General features: G+C 34.9%; 1 long non-coding RNA gene across 1 annotated transcript; it reads right to left on the bottom strand.

Moving 5' to 3' along the window:
• Positions 1–3,452: 3,452 nt before the first annotated feature.
• Positions 3,453–4,621, bottom strand: LOC107952650 (uncharacterized). Its single transcript, XR_001698877.2, has 3 exons — positions 4,071–4,621; positions 3,891–3,953; positions 3,453–3,808 (listed from the first exon to the last, which is right to left on the bottom strand). It is a non-coding gene; the product is annotated as an uncharacterized lncRNA (long non-coding RNA).
• Positions 4,622–5,424: the final 803 nt, after the last annotated feature.

The following is a 5,424-nucleotide window of genomic DNA, read 5'->3' as shown; positions in this document are numbered from 1 at the left end:
CCGGGGCTCTAGATATTCCTTAAAAATGATTTGGGACCAAATTGAAAATGTTTGGAAAGTTCAAGAAAAAGTTAGAAAATTTTGAATATAGGGTTCACACGACTGTGTGGTCAGGTCGTGTGGCTCACACAGCTGAAAGACATGCCTGTGTCCCAGGTCGTGTAACCTTCGAACTAAAGATGCATGGTCGTGTCACACGCCCGTGTGTTAGGCCGTGTAACTTTAGAAATAGCCTCACACACCCGTGTGCCAGGCCATGTAACTTACTGACTTGCATACAAAGAAATTCACAGATGACACACGGTCGTGTCACCAGGCCGTGTGCCACACACGGCTGAGACACACGCTCTTGTGGACCCAAAATGAACCTTAAACAACAAGTTTACCATTTCAAGCTTAGTTGCAACCTAAGTAAACCATTTTCCAACCAAAAGACCTATTCAAAGTGATCAAAATCAAGCCAAAAACATGCTAAATCATCCATCTAACATTCAACCAATATGCCACTCATAGGCACCTCAAACACATACAAATAATGCTTACTTAAACATGCCAACACCTACCATAATTTCTAACATCATATCTCATTCCAGACAAAGTTAAAGACACAACACAATTGAACATTCTTACTCCAACACTTTGCACCAAAATGCTTTATACATCTGCTAAATAAAAGTGTTCCAAAAAGACTTATTTAACCATGAAACATAAGTCCAATACCATTCATTAACAATAAGCATAAACATACCAATTTTTGACATTTACATCTTTACCAAAACATCATAATACCAAGGACCTCTCTTAATACATGCCACTTAAACCAACTACAAAAAGTACCAAAATAATTACCGAGATGATGATGATAGTGTGTGAGCTGCCAAGTCAATCCAATCAAAGCAATGATTCCAAAAGTCCTACAAAAACAAATCAAACTAATAAGCACAAAGAAGCTTAGTAAGTTTGATAAATACACTCATTTGATATCAACTACCAAATTTCCAAAGGATGTTAACTTTTAATACACCGGCAATAAGCCTACAAGGTATTAAGCCTGAATAACACTAGCACTAAGTCTGCTGGGACAAAGCCTGAATAACACCGACACTAAGGCTACTTAGCACAAAGCCTGAATAACATCAGTACTAAGCTTGGTAGGCACAAAGCCTAAATAACAATATAACTCAACATTTAAAACATCATTTCCAAAACAATAGAAAGAGTTGCAAAACATTTAAGGTCGAGGCATGATGGGTCTTGGAGGAGTCATTCAATGCTAAAATTAAATTCATTTGGGAAACAACATCAGGAGATCTACTACAGAAGTTGGATTGTCTTAAAAGGGGCTTAAAGAGATGGGCTGTAAACATTTGTCAGTCTAGAAACAGAAAAAGAATTCTTAACTTCAAAGCTGTCTAAGTTGATGGAAGTTGAAAAGAGCGATAATAATTTAGCAAAGCTGATTGATAAGAAGCTGCAATTGAATTTTGAGATTGAGAAGGATGAAAGATATTGGGAGCAAAGAGCTCAAGTTAATTGGATGAAATTCGGGGATAAGAATACTGGCTTTTTCATAGTCAAGCAACACAAAGACGAAGGAAAAATCGTATTCAGAAATTACAAAATATGATTGGAAGAGAAACGGAGGATACACAAGAAATGGTAGAAATCGCTAAATCTTATTTCCAAAATTTATTTGAGGCTGGTGAAAAGGGACATTATGAGCATCTCTTATCGGGTATTGAACGTTGTATATTTGAAGAGGATAATCAAAGGCTTACGGTGCAATATACAAAGGAAGAGGTTTGGGAGGCACTAACTGAAATGGGGGCTACAAAAGCACCACGTGAAGATGGATTTTCGGCCTTATTTTTTCAGAAATATTGGCATATCATTGGGGATGAGGTCACACTTTTCTGTCTTCAATATCTGAATGGAGGTATGGAGGTTAGTCCAATTAATACTACGCATATTGTGCTTATTCCTAAAAAAGCAAATCCAACCAACCTCACTCATTTTCGTCCCATTAGCTTATGCAACATTATTTATAAAATAATAGCAAAGGTAAAGGCTATTGTTAATCATTTTAGAGAAGTCTTGGAAAAATGCATCGATGATGCATAGAGTGCTTTTGTACCAGGAAGGTTAATCTCTGATAATGTATTATTGGCATATGAAATTTTGCACACTCTAAAACAGAAAAAATTTAGAAAAAAGGGATTGATGGCGGGAAAATTGAACATGAGTAAAGCGTACGATAGATTCAAATGGATTTTTGTATAGGAGATGATGAGGAAAATGGGTTTTGACCCTAACTGGAATAATTCTATAATGAAGTGTGAATCTAATGTTTCCTATTCAGTGGTACTTAATGGTCAAGCCAAGGATATTTTTCAACCAATGATAGGTTTACAACAAGGAGATCCTTTGAGCTCATTTTTATTTTTGATTTGTGGAGAAGGCTTATCTTGCCTTATGAGACTGGTACTTCAAGAAAAACAATTAAAAAGGGTCAAGACAAGTAGAAGAGGGCAACAAATATCACATTTGTTATTCGCAGATGAATGCATTTTGTTTGGTGAGGCTACTAAAAGGGGAGTTGGTTTATTAAAAACAATTCTACACAAGTATGGAAACTGATCGGGACAACACGTCAATTTTGATAAGTCAACTATTTTCTTTAGCAAAAATACATAAGAGGAAGAAAAAAGATTAGTTACTCGCATACTTGGAGTACGAAGCTCAAATGAACCAAAACGTTATCTTGGATTACCTAATATGGTGGGTATAAAGAAGAAAAAGTCTTTTCAAAACTTAAAGGACAGAATTAAGCAACGAATACACAATTGTAGTATTTGGCACCTCTCTCAAGATGGGAAAGAAGTTTTTATCAAGGTCATTCTTCAAGCTATTCTGATGTATACAATGGCATGTCTTTTACTACCTAAATCTTTATGTATTGACCTTGAGAGTATTATTGCAAAATTCTGGTAGCAGAAGGATCGTTGCAAAAGGGCTATTCATTGGTACGCTTGGAAGGATCTTTGTACCGCAAAAAAAAGGGTGGTTTGGGTTTTCAAAATTTTGGTCAATTTAATATTGCTTTATTAGCCAAACAAGGTTGACGCCTTATTAATTTACCAAATTCTTTATTAGCAAAGGTCTTAAAAGCCAAATATTATCCAAATTCAGACTTCATCCATGTACAGTTAGGGAATTTACCTTCACTTACCTAGAAGAGCGTTTGGGCAGCAAAAGGGTTACTGTAAGATGGCTTATGTTGGCGATTCGATAGAGGAAATCATATATCTGTTTGGAGCAATCGCTGAGTACTGAGAGTTAACATTGAGAGGATCAATGACAATACAAACAATGCAGAAATAGAGTTAGTTTTAGACTTAATTGATGCATCAACAAGAAAATGGAAGGCTGATCTAATAGATAATACCTTTCAAGTGGACACAGAACAGAAGATTCTACAAATTCCTCTGGCGGAAGAAGAATATAATGATTTTCAAGTCTGGCAATGAGAACATTCTGGCGAATTTTCAGTCAAAAGTGCCTATAAACTATTACAAGAGGCTAATATAGATCATAATGCTTATTTAATATAGACCGAAACGAAAAATTTCTACAGAAAGCTATGGAATTTATGTCTCCCATAAAAAATTGCCATCACTTTATGGCGTATTTCTTGGAACTTTATTCCTACTCTAAAAAAATCTCAGATTAAAAAGAGTGGCTTCAGATATTTCCAATCCTCAATGTCGAAATACGAAAGAAGATAGCAACCGTGTTTTCAGACAATGCCCTACAATAACAGAAACATGGCAAAATCTAAACTTATCATGGGTCATTAATACTAATATTCAAGACTCATGGGAATGGCTTACTTGGATCTTCGCCATAGGTAACAGCAAACAATGTCGACTCTTTTGCTGTACTGTATAGACAATCTGGAGTTTAAGAAACCAATTAGTTCATGAGAGGAAAATAACAATAGGAAGAGACTTATCAAACCGAATCCAAAGTTATATGGTAGAGATCGATGGGTTGGAAGGAAAACCACTTACCTTAGACGATGATAGAAGACAGAGACATATTGAAAGAAATGCGAGAGTAGCTATCTATCTTTATGTAGCTTTTGATGGTAAATGCTCCAGCTCGGCTTCGGGTCTGGTCGTGTGGGGGGAGATGGGTAAGTTATTAGCCTCGAAAACAGTCCTCCATGGCACAATATTGTCTCCGTTCATGGAAAAGGCACATGCAGGGTTACAAGCAGTGAAGTTAGGGATTGCAATGGGTTTTCAATCAATAGATATCTTAGGGGACTCAAAAACATTCATAAAAAATGCAACTCAATAGCGACAGAAAAATCAGTTATAGGGGAAATTATTCGAAACATTCAAAGGAAAAAACAAAACTTTCAAGAAATCAACTTCCAGTTTGTTCAAAGATCAGGGAATTATGCCCATGAACTTGCAATAAAAGCATTAAGGAAGGGAGAAGAAAAATACCTGGAGGGAGCAAATTTCATTCGTCTTCAACGAGAACAAGAGGAGAGATGGTTGAGACATCCAGATTGAAGAGCATCTTGAGAAGATCTAAAGAGATAAGGATAGCAGAAATGAAAGCTTTCTTGAAACTTGCTATTGGTTGAAACGCTGGTATAGAGGTTCGAAAAGTCAGACAATTAATGAGTACCAGCTAATTGACAGCGACTGGATTAGACTTTCCATTTCCTTATTTTATTCCATTTTAATTCTTATCTATTTTTTTGTGGGCCATTTACTCTCTTTTGGACCTTTTTCTTCTTTTATTAGCTTTTCTTTACTTAGGGCTCAATTTCATAGTTTTAAAGGAACTTACCCTCTTTATGTTATTTATTTTCTGATCAATAAAATCCAGTCGAAATATTCAAAAAAAATCATTTCCATAATAGACTTTAAAGATGTAATCACTGACAAGGTATTTAATTCAACTAAAAATAAACATAAAACAAACTTACATGACTAGGTTGTAGTAATTGTAAAGCACATGAACTACTCCGAAATCTTTCCCTTTCCATGATCATCAACCCGTTCGTGATCTAAAACAATAGTTTCATTCAATTGAGTACTTCTAAACATAAATTTAGTCCTCATTTTATGTAAAATTATAATTTTTCCCTTAGTATTTTAACTTTTCACAATTTAGTCCTTAATCTCATAAATTGAAATCTAAGCATTTTAATCCCCCATTCAAGCTAACCAAATTTATTAGGAACTTATATAAACTCAAATAAACCATTATTTCATAAATTTAACATGAATTTTACCCTTTTTACAAATCGATCCCTAAATGCAAATTTCATCAAAAATCACTTTACAAAACTTGTTTATTTATCAACAAAGATTCATAATCTAGCATTAAACATCAAGAATAATT

The sequence above is a fragment of the Gossypium hirsutum genome, chromosome A03 (assembly GCF_007990345.1).
Source record: "Gossypium hirsutum isolate 1008001.06 chromosome A03, Gossypium_hirsutum_v2.1, whole genome shotgun sequence".
Lineage (NCBI taxonomy): Eukaryota > Viridiplantae > Streptophyta > Magnoliopsida > Malvales > Malvaceae > Gossypium > Gossypium hirsutum.
This window is presented reverse-complemented; position numbering and strand designations above follow the sequence as displayed.